The sequence below is a fragment of the Rhinoderma darwinii genome, unplaced genomic scaffold, assembly GCF_050947455.1.
Source record: "Rhinoderma darwinii isolate aRhiDar2 unplaced genomic scaffold, aRhiDar2.hap1 Scaffold_3458, whole genome shotgun sequence".
In the NCBI taxonomy this organism is placed as follows: Eukaryota; Metazoa; Chordata; class Amphibia; order Anura; family Rhinodermatidae; genus Rhinoderma; species Rhinoderma darwinii.
The window spans coordinates 1-13,928 of record NW_027463446.1 but is presented as its reverse complement, the minus strand read 5'-3'; the positions used below and the strand labels follow the sequence as shown (position 1 = coordinate 13,928).

General features: G+C 51.5%; 5 non-coding genes across 5 annotated transcripts; all 5 read left to right on the top strand.

Moving 5' to 3' along the window:
- Positions 1-726: 726 nt before the first annotated feature.
- Positions 727-917, top strand: LOC142707509 (U2 spliceosomal RNA). Its single transcript, XR_012868480.1, has one exon. It is a non-coding gene; the product is annotated as a U2 spliceosomal RNA (small nuclear RNA).
- Positions 918-2,147: 1,230 nt separating this feature from the next.
- On the top strand, positions 2,148-2,338 carry LOC142707512 (U2 spliceosomal RNA). Its single transcript, XR_012868482.1, has one exon. It is a non-coding gene; the product is annotated as a U2 spliceosomal RNA (small nuclear RNA).
- A 1,230-nt stretch (positions 2,339-3,568) lies between these two features.
- Positions 3,569-3,759, top strand: LOC142707507 (U2 spliceosomal RNA). The gene has a single exon (XR_012868479.1). It is a non-coding gene; the product is annotated as a U2 spliceosomal RNA (small nuclear RNA).
- An 8,100-nt stretch (positions 3,760-11,859) lies between these two features.
- Positions 11,860-12,050, top strand: LOC142707511 (U2 spliceosomal RNA). The gene has a single exon (XR_012868481.1). It is a non-coding gene; the product is annotated as a U2 spliceosomal RNA (small nuclear RNA).
- Positions 12,051-13,280: 1,230 nt separating this feature from the next.
- Positions 13,281-13,471, top strand: LOC142707505 (U2 spliceosomal RNA). The gene has a single exon (XR_012868477.1). It is a non-coding gene; the product is annotated as a U2 spliceosomal RNA (small nuclear RNA).
- The last annotated feature ends 457 nt before the right edge of the window (positions 13,472-13,928 follow it).

Sequence of the window (13,928 nt, the reverse complement as noted above, 5' to 3'; positions counted from 1 at the left end):
ATTTGTTACTATGTTACCTAGAAGAATAACAAACTGTGCAAGGATGGAGGTTGTAGGAGCAAGGAGAAGTTGTCTGTAAAGTTGGTGGATGCTTATTTTCCATTTTGCAGTCCCTTGTCTCCCTCTTGTGGCCTCCTGGAGGCAACTAGCTGTGCAAAAAAAGACAGCCTGGCGGCCGGCTGTTGCAGTGTTGCCCTCTCAGGCAACACTGAGTGACTGACTGAGCCGCACCGTCTTATATAAAGTTCAGACGGAACTTTGCACGTGTCATAGTGGAGCCCTGAGGAGCCAGAGCCAGCTTTCTGACATCATAATGGGGCCTCAGAGATAAAAGCCTGGGCCCAGGCAGTGTTGGTCAGTGCTGCTCAGCAGGCAGCACTGGACTGGACTGGATTACAGCTGATACAAGGTGTGAAGGAACAAGGGGTGGCTGTGGGCATGCACTTGCTGCCGCTGCCAGTGTTTATCTGCATGGCAGCAGGGCATTTGGGCGTTGCCAGGAAGGCGTTTTTATGTAGATTCCTCCTCTTTCAGCACTGCATTGTGGTGCAAGCAAAAGAAGCAAATCCTGTCTGGCATCCTCTCCGGCCTTTATTCACCTCCCGTGTAGCTGTGAGTGTGTGAGCCTGCAGGGCCCCATGGAATTGCCTAGAAGTAGGCTGAATCGCTGCAAGGGCTGAACAGCAGTATCGGGCAGGCTCGGGCAACGCGCGGCCCGTTCGGGTTATCGCTTCTCGGCCTTTTGGCTAAGATCAAGTGTAGTATCTGTTCTTATCAGTTTAATATCTGATACGTCCCCTATCTGGGGACCATATATTAAATGGATTTTTAGAACAGGGAGATGGAAATAGAGCTTGCTCTGTCCACTCCACGCATTGACCTGGTATTGCAGTATTTCCAGGACCGGTTAACCCTTTCCTTATGTGTTGACTAAAATCAGATTCCAAAAGTGTTTTTTGTGTTTGCCATTGTTTCTGTCTTTCTGAAGGGATCTCCCCTTTTAATCCCATTATTTCAACACCTGTTGGACAATGCATGAGTGATAATGAGCTAATTGATTAAATGCAATTAATGAATACATTGCCACCTCTTGTTTTGTGTCGTCTGTGTGTCTGTGTTTCCGGCATTTCACATTGGAACAGCTCATTCACCTTCCTTGTCTTCTCTCCGCCCTCCCTTTTAGGTAAGTTAAAGAGCTGCACCTGAGCCAGCCACTGATTGATGCAGCACCACAGTCAAATAGTGGAGTGGAGTAGGGGAACAGCAAACAGCCATTAAAGCCACCCGCCCGCCACAATGGACCTACCTGTGTACATTAGATGGATGTGATGGAATGTACTGTCGTCCCTACATTTCAAGAAGGAGTAAGAATTGCAGTTGCAACAAAGCCTTGCTTGCCTACAAAGAGAGCAGCAATTTGGATTTGTTACTATGTTACCTAGAAGAATAACAAACTGTGCAAGGATGGAGGTTGTAGGAGCAAGGAGAAGTTGTCTGTAAAGTTGGTGGATGCTTATTTTCCATTTTGCAGTCCCTTGTCTCCCTCTTGTGGCCTCCTGGAGGCAACTAGCTGTGCAAAAAAAGACAGCCTGGCGGCCGGCTGTTGCAGTGTTGCCCTCTCAGGCAACACTGAGTGACTGACTGAACCGCACCGTCTTATATAAAGTTCAGACGGAACTTTGCACGTGTCATAGTGGAGCCCTGAGGAGCCAGAGCCAGCTTTCTGACATCATAATGGGGCCTCAGAGATAAAAGCCTGGGCCCAGGCAGTGTTGGTCAGTGCTGCTCAGCAGGCAGCACTGGACTGGACTGGATTACAGCTGATACAAGGTGTGAAGGAACAAGGGGTGGCTGTGGGCATGCACTTGCTGCCGCTGCCAGTGTTTATCTGCATGGCAGCAGGGCATTTGGGCGTTGCCAGGAAGGCGTTTTTATGTAGATTCCTCCTCTTTCAGCACTGCATTGTGGTGCAAGCAAAAGAAGCAAATCCTGTCTGGCTTCCTCTCCGGCCTTTATTCACCTCCCGTGTAGCTGTGAGTGTGTGAGCCTGCAGGGCCCCATGGAATTGCCTAGAAGTAGGCTGAATCGCTGCAAGGGCTGAACAGCAGTATCGGGCAGGCTCGGGCAACGCGCGGCCCGTTCGGTTTATCGCTTCTCGGCCTTTTGGCTAAGATCAAGTGTAGTATCTGTTCTTATCAGTTTAATATCTGATACGTCCCCTATCTGGGGACCATATATTAAATGGATTTTTAGAACAGGGAGATGGAAATAGAGCTTGCTCTGTCCACTCCACGCATTGACCTGGTATTGCAGTATTTCCAGGACCGGTGCACCCTTTCCTTATGTGTTGACTAAAATCAGATTCCAAAAGTGTTTTTTGTGTTTGCCATTGTTTCTGTCTTTCTGAAGGGATCTCCCCTTTTAATCCCATTATTTCAACACCTGTTGGACAATGCATGAGTGATAATGAGCTAATTGATTAAATGCAATTAATGAATACATTGCCACCTCTTGTTTTGTGTCGTCTGTGTGTCTGTGTTTCCGGCATTTCACATTGGAACAGCTCATTCACCTTCCTTGTCTTCTCTCCGCCCTCCCTTTTAGGTAAGTTAAAGAGCTGCACCTGAGCCAGCCACTGATTGATGCAGCACCACAGTCAAATAGTGGAGTGGAGTAGGGGAACAGCAAACAGCCATTAAAGCCGCCCGCCCGCCACAATGGACCTACCTGTGTACACTAGATGGATGTGATGGAATGTACTGTCGTCCCTACATTTCAAGAAGGAGTAAGAATTGCAGTTGCAACAAAGCCTTGCTTGCCTACAAAGAGAGCAGCAATTTGGATTTGTTACTATGTTACCTAGAAGAATAACAAACTGTGCAAGGATGGAGGTTGTAGGAGCAAGGAGAAGTTGTCTGTAAAGTTGGTGGATGCTTATTTTCCATTTTGCAGTCCCTTGTCTCCCTCTTGTGGCCTCCTGGAGGCAACTAGCTGTGCAAAAAAAGACAGCCTGGCGGCCGGCTGTTGCAGTGTTGCCCTCTCAGGCAACACTGAGTGACTGACTGAGCCGCACCGTCTTATATAAAGTTCAGACGGAACTTTGCACGTGTCATAGTGGAGCCCTGAGGAGCCAGAGCCAGCTTTCTGACATCATAATGGGGCCTCAGAGATAAAAGCCTGGGCCCAGGCAGTGTTGGTCAGTGCTGCTCAGCAGGCAGCACTGGACTGGACTGGATTACAGCTGATACAAGGTGTGAAGGAACAAGGGGTGGCTGTGGGCATGCACTTGCTGCCGCTGCCAGTGTTTATCTGCATGGCAGCAGGGCATTTGGGCGTTGCCAGGAAGGCGTTTTTATGTAGATTCCTCCTCTTTCAGCACTGCATTGTGGTGCAAGCAAAAGAAGCAAATCCTGTCTGGCTTCCTCTCCGGCCTTTATTCACCTCCCGTGTAGCTGTGAGTGTGTGAGCCTGCAGGGCCCCATGGAATTGCCTAGAAGTAGGCTGAATCGCTGCAAGGGCTGAACAGCAGTATCGGGCAGGCTCGGGCAACGCGCGGCCCGTTCGGGTTATCGCTTCTCGGCCTTTTGGCTAAGATCAAGTGTAGTATCTGTTCTTATCAGTTTAATATCTGATACGTCCCCTATCTGGGGACCATATATTAAATGGATTTTTAGAACAGGGAGATGGAAATAGAGCTTGCTCTGTCCACTCCACGCATTGACCTGGTATTGCAGTATTTCCAGGACCGGTTAACCCTTTCCTTATGTGTTGACTAAAATCAGATTCCAAAAGTGTTTTTTGTGTTTGCCATTGTTTCTGTCTTTCTGAAGGGATCTCCCCTTTTAATCCCATTATTTCAACACCTGTTGGACAATGCATGAGTGATAATGAGCTAATTGATTAAATGCAATTAATGAATACATTGCCACCTCTTGTTTTGTGTCGTCTGTGTGTCTGTGTTTCCGGCATTTCACATTGGAACAGCTCATTCACCTTCCTTGTCTTCTCTCCGCCCTCCCTTTTAGGTAAGTTAAAGAGCTGCACCTGAGCCAGCCACTGATTGATGCAGCACCACAGTCAAATAGTGGAGTGGAGTAGGGGAACAGCAAACAGCCATTAAAGCCGCCCGCCCGCCCGCCCGCCACAATGAACCTACCTGTGTACACTAGATGGATGTGATGGAATGTACTGTCGTCCCTACATTTCAAGAAGGAGTAAGAATTGCAGTTGCAACAAAGCCTTGCTTGCCTACAAAGAGAGCAGCAATTTGGATTTGTTACTATGTTACCTAGAAGAATAACAAACTGTGCAAGGATGGAGGTTGTAGGAGCAAGGAGAAGTTGTCTGTAAAGTTGGTGGATGCTTATTTTCCATTTTGCAGTCCCTTGTCTCCCTCTTGTGGCCTCCTGGAGGCAACTAGCTGTGCAAAAAAAGACAGCCTGGCGGCCGGCTGTTGCAGTGTTGCCCTCTCAGGCAACACTGAGTGACTGACTGAGCCGCACCGTCTTATATAAAGTTCAGACGGAACTTTGCACGTGTCATAGTGGAGCCCTGAGGAGCCAGAGCCAGCTTTCTGACATCATAATGGGGCCTCAGAGATAAAAGCCTGGGCCCAGGCAGTGTTGGTCAGTGCTGCTCAGCAGGCAGCACTGGACTGGACTGGATTACAGCTGATACAAGGTGTGAAGGAACAAGGGGTGGCTGTGGGCATGCACTTGCTGCCGCTGCCAGTGTTTATCTGCATGGCAGCAGGGCATTTGGGCGTTGCCATGACCTGCCTAAGTAGAGTCGTGTGTTAGTGCACCTTCCCTTATCCCTACCAATCCCTTCACCCCCACCTTTAGGAAAAAGACACGTGACACCGAGGTTGGATGTGAAATGGCCACAGCAGCCGTTTTATTAATTTCACAGTTTAAAACAAATTAAATCCGAAACATTCGGATAACTAATTAGGAATCCACCAGAGAATTCCTCCTAATAATTCACATGACCCAACATGGGTCAGAATCATAAATAACAATTTAACGTTAACATTAGACCGAGCAGGGGCAGTCCTTGAAGCCATTTTAGATATTCCTTTTTTACACACCTCGAGTTAGCCATCTGCAAACCACTAATTACCTCCAGCCGTAAACCAGCTCGGAGGCACCGCTCACCTCTGCAGATGGCTCCAACCACCAGAAGTCCACTTCAAGGGGATAACACCCGATGAAGCCTTCAAGTGCTATACCGACCACTAGAAGTCCACTTCAAAGGGATAACACCCGATGAAGCCTTCGAGTGATATACCTTCCACCAGAAGACCACTTCAAAGGGATAACACCCGATGAAGTCTTCAACCATGTACCTTTTTTGGGGGACGCATACCCCCGATGCGACCCCCCCACCAATTTTGTACTGACTGGCCTCAAGGACTCCCCCCGCCAGCTGCCATGACACCAGGACCTACTCCGAATGAAAAGAAAAAAAAAACATGTTAAATAAGCACACAATAAAATTGCCACACTCATAAACAGACTTAATAAAGACCACAAGAGATAACACCAAATGGGCGGGAGGGTGGGAGCTTACTGGGTAAGTAGTTACTTCTCCCGCTGCTTCCGGCTCACTGCCGAAAAACAGCGGGAAGCTCCGTAACGGCCCCCTAACTCCTCCCTGTCCCTCCTCCACCTCTAACTTTCCCTACAAAGTTAACCCTTTCCCTCCTAGGGCTGTCATGGAGGCTTCCATCCTAAGCCCTGCAGGCTGCGTCCAGCCTCGTCTTGACCTGCCTAAGTAGAGTCGTGTGTTAGTGCACCTTCCCTTATCCCTACCAATCCCTTCACCCCCACCTTTAGGAAAAAGACACGTGACACCGAGGTTGGATGTGAAATGGCCACAGCAGCCGTTTTATTAATTTCACAGTTTAAAACAAATTAAATCCGAAACATTCGGATAACTAATTAGGAATCCACCAGAGAATTCCTCCTAATAATTCACATGACCCAACATGGGTCAGAATCATAAATAACAATTTAACGTTAACATTAGACCGAGCAGGGGCAGTCCTTGAAGCCATTTTAGATATTCCTTTTTTACACACCTCGAGTTAGCCATCTGCAAACCACTAATTACCTCCAGCCGTAAACCAGCTCGGAGGCACCGCTCACCTCTGCAGATGGCTCCAACCACCAGAAGTCCACTTCAAGGGGATAACACCCGATGAAGCCTTCAAGTGCTATACCGACCACTAGAAGTCCACTTCAAAGGGATAACACCCGATGAAGCCTTCGAGTGATATACCTTCCACCAGAAGACCACTTCAAAGGGATAACACCCGATGAAGTCTTCAACCATGTACCTTTTTTGGGGGACGCATACCCCCGATGCGACCCCCCCACCAATTTTGTACTGACTGGCCTCAAGGACTCCCCCCGCCACAGCGAAACAGGCCTTGACCACCTTAAGCCTGTGAGTTCCGCCACACCACCACCGCCCTTTCAATTCCTTCTGCTATTGCCAAGCTCCACAGATCAATCCCAACCTCGGTCAAATGAACCCCATCGCTCCTCCAGTAGTTCCCCACTCCTGACTCCAAGTCCCTGTGCCGAACGCAAATGCCCCCGTTTTTGGCTACAAATCGGGACACCGCGCGATTAACCTTAATGCGAGCCTTATTGACTCTTTCCACTGACCTAGCCAGCCGCCAATGTTTTCTTGGGACAATGTCCGACCACACAATTACCAACCTGGGATAAGAAACCCACAAACACAACATATCGTGTTTAATATCCCGCACCAACTCACGAAAAGGGCGTACTCCCAAATCGTTCCCCCCCACGTGCAAGACCAAGATCTCCGGGACCCTATCAAGCCGGGCATATGTCTGGAATTCTGCTAACACCCTACTCCACGACATACCTCTAAATCCCAGCCAATGCAAAACCGCATCCTGTCGCGGAATGCGCAACTGGCGACCGTCCGGGCGGACGTCCGCCCTCAAAGCCCCCCAATGCACGTAAGAGTGGCCCAGCAACCACACCAAACACGGAGGCGGATCTGAAACGGAAAAGCAAGTTAAATACCACCACACAAAACATTCTTATAAGTGCAAACAGCAAAACTCATAACAGATGGGGGCGGACATAAGACCTAAATCTGTTGGACTCCCAACGACCGATGCGCCGCACCCCCTCATCATCCAACCCCCAGCGCCCTGCTTCCGTTGCTGCGCCAATCCTGAAGGAATGAGATGAGTACGCGTCCGCCGCGACACCGACCGCCGCCAAACATTTTTTGAATACAGCTCTAAATTGAAATCTAGACAAAAACAACCCGTCCTCGTGACATAGCAATGGCAACTCCGGAGACCCCACTTGTGGCTTAAAACCCTGCCTGCACGCCAACGGGGCACATAGCCGAACCCGGGAGAGCGAACAACACTATCAGCTTCCCCTTTCCTAATTGGTCAGTTTTCGACCGACGCAACCATACCTCCAGCCGATCTGTATAAAGGCTCACGTCTCTCAGTCTCAACCCCCCAGCTTGCTTGGTACTCGGCGAAACCAACTCGCCGATTCTAAATGCCCCAAAGAACGCCAAAGAAAAAGCTAACCGAAACAACCTCATCTCGTCCGAAGAACGACAGACCGATGCCAATGATCCGCCCAAAGAGCTCAGCAGAGAAAACGACACAGGCCTTCTACGATCCGCCTCGACCCTACCTCGGCGCAAACCCTTCAAAGCCTGCCCCACTAAGAATTCCTTAGACACATCCCTAAAGCCCCGTAACTTGAAACCAAACGCCACCGCCGACATGAAACGGTTAACCTTTGCCAATGAAAACCCCGCCTCCCAGGCGTCCCCTAACCAGTACAAAAGTGCCACCAACCTGTCTCTATCCGTGTTGACGTCACCTAACTCTCTTACCCACTCCTCCCACTGCCTCCAACAAGCAGAATAAGCACTCCACGTTGAGCGCGCCAAAGACCTTTCCACCAATCGTTCTACGGGACCGAGACCAGATCCCAAAGATGTTCCGGGCAGACCAAGCCGAGACGTTCCGCTCCCGGTGCCAATTGCCGAAACCGGGCCCACTGCGAGCGAGAAAGAGCATCAGCGATACAATTCCGTACCCCCGGCACGTGCACCGCCACCACCCACGCGTTCAATGACAAGCACACCAACACTAAATGTCGCAACAACTGAATTACCGGAGGAGAGGACGCCGTGATGTTGTTAATGGCCAGCACCACCCCCATGTTGTCGCAGTAAAAACGAACCTTCTTATCCCTGAGCCTGTCCCCCCAGATGGTCGCCGCAACCACGATGGGGAACAGCTCGAGCAGGGCCAGATTCCGCGTGAGTCCACTGGACACCCAGCTAGCCGGCCATTGACCCGCGCACCACGGACCCCCCCCATAAGCTCCAAAACCGCCCGCTCCAGCTGCATCCGTAAAAATATTCAAATCGCTCGTATCCTGCGCTGGAGCCATCCATAGCGACCGACCGTTATACTGGCCCAAGAAGTCATCCCATACCTGCAAATCAGCCCGATGCTCCTCCTTGAGCCGTACGAAGTGATGTGCCGCACGCACTCCCGCCGTAGCCGCCGCCAACCGTCTACCAAACACCCTCCCCATTGGCATAATCCGGCAGGCGAAATTCAACTTCCCCAGCAACGACTGAATCTCCCGCAGCGTAATTTTCTTTAACTTGCAAGCCCGACGTACCTCCTGACTCAAAGCCCCCAACTTATCCATCGGAAGACGACACTCCATAGCCACCGAATCTATCTCAATTCCCAAAAAACAAATCGTCGTTACCGGGCCCTCAGTCTTTTCTGGCGCCAAAGGGATCCCAAAATCCCTCGCAACCTTCTGCAGTGCATGAAGCAGATTACCACAAACCGGCAAACCTCCCGGGCCGACGCACAAGAAATCGTCTAAGTAATGTATCAACGAATCGACCCCGGCTACACCCTTCGTCACCCACTCCACGAAGCTACTAAAAGCCTCGAAGTACGCGCAAGAAAGGGAACACCCCATCGGAAGGCACCGATCCACGTAAAAAGCCCCATTCCAAAAACAACCCAACAGCCGTTGGCTTTCTGGATGAACAGGCAACAACCTGAACGCCGCCTCGATGTCGGTTTTTGCGAGCAGCGCGCCTGGACCCGCAGCACGAACTAACCCCACCGCTTTATCGAATGAGGTATACACTACGGAGCACAACTCATGATCAATCCCGTCATTTACCGACGAACCCTTGGGAAACGATAAGTGCTGAATCAACCGGAATTTTTGGGGCTCGCGCTTTGGAACAATACCCAATGGGGACACAACTAAATCTTTTATTGGCGGATCAATAAAAGGCCCCGCCATGCGGCCTAACGAAACTTCTTTAAACAACTTTTTCGACACGACCTCAGCATGCAAGTAGGCCGATTTAAGGTTCCTCCGCGTAACCGGGACCTCATAAGGAGGCGGAGGAATAATAAAACCCACACTAAACCCTTCGTAAAGCAACTTCGCCGCAGCCCTATCCGGATACTCATTTAGATAGGGGGCCATCCTTTCCACCCTCACCGGTGACAACCCCTTGACCAGCCGAGGAGGACTGGTTCCCTGACCTCTTTTTCCGCATACATTTTGCCGCCCCATGGGATGCACCATTACACTCCGAACACACGTGCTTGAACTTGCACGTGGCCCCGAACTTACACTGGCCATCGTTGAATTGCCAGCAGAATCCCAACTTTGCCCCACCGCCCTGTCCGACCTGACTGGACTGGCCCCCTTGGCCAACGCTCCCGGGAAAGGGCTGCCTAACCGGAGCCGTGACCCTTAACCAGAGAGCAATATCCTTCTGGTCCCACTGAATCGCCGGCCGAACCGCTTTACGCTGACGGAATTGCTCATCGTATCTGAGCCAAGCCTGCCCCCCGTACACCCGATGAGCCTCTCCAATGGCGTCAAAATAACAAAACAACGCCGAACAATTTTCCGGCGCCTTTTCCCCTATTACACTGGCTAAGATGGCGAACGCCTGCGACCAATTAACGAACGTCTGCGGGATAAGCCTATACCGCCGACGCTCCTCCTCGTCCTTCTTGCTCTCATCCCGCTTGCTCCTATCCAAATTGAATTTAGCAAGCGGCAGAAGAGAAAAAATCTCAACGTATTCGTCCTTCCAAATACGCTCACGCACCTCCTGCTTTAAGTGCGCCCCCAACGGACCTTCAAAGCAAACATATACCTCCCCGCGAGCACGATCATCAATACGCACCCGATCGCCGTCTTTTTGGGCCTCGGTCTGTACCGACACCGCGACCGCCTCCGTAGCCGCCATTACGGGGCGCGCCTGTAACAACCCCACTTCCCTGGGGCCTTCCCAAACTACCGCCGGGGACACCTCCGTAACTACTGGCGCCGCCGCCCTATCTAGACGCCCGACCAGCTCCCGCAAGCAACCCACCAAGTCCGCTAGAGCCGCGCCGTCGCGCCCGCCCACGCCACTACCGGCCACCGATCCGACGCTAGCAGCCCCCCTGCCGACACCCGACATAAAAATCGCTGGATACGACAAAGATGGAGTTATGCACTCACCGGGCTGCACAGGCGCTGTGTTCCCGTCAGCCGGACCATCCTGCCCTCGCCGATACACGTCCAGTTCACCGTCTTCAAGCTCCTCTCTCGCCGACGACTGGCCATCCCACCGACATCTCCGAACCGGGGATGATGACGCGCTGGCAGATGGGCCGGCAACCTGCCGCCCGACCGCTGGGATCCAAACTTCCGAACGGACCTGTTGCCTCGAGGACGCTGCAGGTCTAGGCGTCCGTCTCGACGATCCTGATGAAGCCTGCCCCCTGGCCGGAGCATCACCAGGCGGGGCGGCCGTAGCTAGTCTTCCCGATCTTGCATCTGATGGGGGGGGGGTGACAGGGAGCCCGGCCTGCGACTCCCTGAGAACCGCCGGACCCCGTCGCGGCCTGGGATTCCTGCCAGGACGCAGGGCCTGGGAAGGGACGGTCCTCCCAGCTGCCTGGCCTGCAGCGTCCATATTAGGGCTCCCCCTGCGACGCCGTGTCCGCGGGACCACCTCAGGGCTGAGGCGTTCTGGAGGTCGGAACCGCCGGGAGCGACGGGCAGACCCGGCCTGAGTCACCGTCGCCCCCGGCGACGCTCTCTGCCTCCTCTGAGCAGGAGCGGGTGTTGTAAACTCCCCCCCCGCCGCCATATTACTGCCAGGAAGGGGGCCGGGGGAGGGGAGCCTGTCCCCCACTTCAACAGACCTCATATGCCGTGCCTGACGTGGCGAATCGGCGTCGGGGATCATAGTAAGTGCAGCCACGGTCTCCTCCAACCAACCGGGACCGTGGTGCACAGCAGCGGCACGCAGCCGCGCCAGCATATCAGCCTCAGACATTACGTAACAGAGCGGGGCAACGGGAGCTTACTGGGTAAGTAGTTACTTCTCCCGCTGCTTCCGGCTCACTGCCGAAAAACAGCGGGAAGCTCCGTAACGGCCCCCTAACTCCTCCCTGTCCCTCCTCAACCTCTAACTTTCCCTACAAAGTTAACCCTTTCCCTCCTAGGGCTGTCATGGAGGCTTCCCTCCTAAGCCCTGCAGGCTGCGTCCAGCCTCGTCTGGAAGGCGTTTTTATGTAGATTCCTCCTCTTTCAGCACTGCATTGTGGTGCAAGCAAAAGAAGCAAATCCTGTCTGTCTTCCTCTCCGGCCTTTATTCACCTCCCGTGTAGCTGTGAGTGTGTGAGCCTGCAGGGCCCCATGGAATTGCCTAGAAGTAGGCTGAATCGCTGCAAGGGCTGAACAGCAGTATCGGGCAGGCTCGGGCAACGCGCGGCCCGTTCGGGTTATCGCTTCTCGGCCTTTTGGCTAAGATCAAGTGTAGTATCTGTTCTTATCAGTTTAATATCTGATACGTCCCCTATCTGGGGACCATATATTAAATGGATTTTTAGAACAGGGAGATGGAAATAGAGCTTGCTCTGTCCACTCCACGCATTGACCTGGTATTGCAGTATTTCCAGGACCGGTGCACCCTTTCCTTATGTGTTGACTAAAATCAGATTCCAAAAGTGTTTTTTGTGTTTGCCACTGTTTCTGTCTTTCTGAAGGGATCTCCCCTTTTAATCCCATTATTTCAACACCTGTTGGACAATGCATGAGTGATAATGAGCTAATTGATTAAATGCAATTAATGAATACATTGCCACCTCTTGTTTTGTGTCGTCTGTGTGTCTGTGTTTCCGGCATTTCACATTGGAACAGCTCATTCACCTTCCTTGTCTTCTCTCCGCCCTCCCTTTTAGGTAAGTTAAAGAGCTGCACCTGAGCCAGCCACTGATTGATGCAGCACCACAGTCAAATAGTGGAGTGGAGTAGGGGAACAGCAAACAGCCATTAAAGCCGCCCGCCCGCCACAATGGACCTACCTGTGTACACTAGATGGATGTGATGGAATGTACTGTCGTCCCTACATTTCAAGAAGGAGTAAGAATTGCAGTTGCAACAAAGCCTTGCTTGCCTACAAAGAGAGCAGCAATTTGGATTTGTTACTATGTTACCTAGAAGAATAACAAACTGTGCAAGGATGGAGGTTGTAGGAGCAAGGAGAAGTTGTCTGTAAAGTTGGTGGATGCTTATTTTCCATTTTGCAGTCCCTTGTCTCCCTCTTGTGGCCTCCTGGAGGCAACTAGCTGTGCAAAAAAAGACAGCCTGGCGGCCGGCTGTTGCAGTGTTGCCCTCTCAGGCAACACTGAGTGACTGACTGAGCCGCACCGTCTTATATAAAGTTCAGACGGAACTTTGCACGTGTCATAGTGGAGCCCTGAGGAGCCAGAGCCAGCTTTCTGACATCATAATGGGGCCTCAGAGATAAAAGCCTGGGCCCAGGCAGTGTTGGTCAGTGCTGCTCAGCAGGCAGCACTGGACTGGACTGGATTACAGCTGATACAAGGTGTGAAGGAACAAGGGGTGGCTGTGGGCATGCACTTGCTGCCGCTGCCAGTGTTTATCTGCATGGCAGCAGGGCATTTGGGCGTTGCCAGGAAGGCGTTTTTATGTAGATTCCTCCTCTTTCAGCACTGCATTGTGGTGCAAGCAAAAGAAGCAAATCCTGTCTGGCTTCCTCTCCGGCCTTTATTCACCTCCCGTGTAGCTGTGAGTGTGTGAGCCTGCAGGGCCCCATGGAATTGCCTAGAAGTAGGCTGAATCGCTGCAAGGGCTGAACAGCAGTATCGGGCAGGCTCGGGCAACGCGCGGCCCGTTCGGGTTATCGCTTCTCGGCCTTTTGGCTAAGATCAAGTGTAGTATCTGTTCTTATCAGTTTAATATCTGATACGTCCCCTATCTGGGGACCATATATTAAATGGATTTTTAGAACAGGGAGATGGAAATAGAGCTTGCTCTGTCCACTCCACGCATTGACCTGGTATTGCAGTATTTCCAGGACCGGTGCACCCTTTCCTTATGTGTTGACTAAAATCAGATTCCAAAAGTGTTTTTTGTGTTTGCCATTGTTTCTGTCTTTCTGAAGGGATCTCCCCTTTTAATCCCATTATTTCAACACCTGTTGGACAATGCATGAGTGATAATGAGCTAATTGATTAAATGCAATTAATGAATACATTGCCACCTCTTGTTTTGTGTCGTCTGTGTGTCTGTGTTTTCGGCATTTCACATTGGAACAGCTCATTCACCTTCCTTGTCTTCTCTCCGCCCTCCCTTTTAGGTAAGTTAAAGAGCTGCACCTGAGCCAGCCACTGATTGATGCAGCACCACAGTCAAATAGTGGAGTGGAGTAGGGGAACAGCAAACAGCCATTAAAGCCGCCCGCCCGCCCGCCCGCCACAATGGACCTACCTGTGTACACTAGATGGATGTGATGGAATGTACTGTCGTCCCTACATTTCAAGAAGGAGT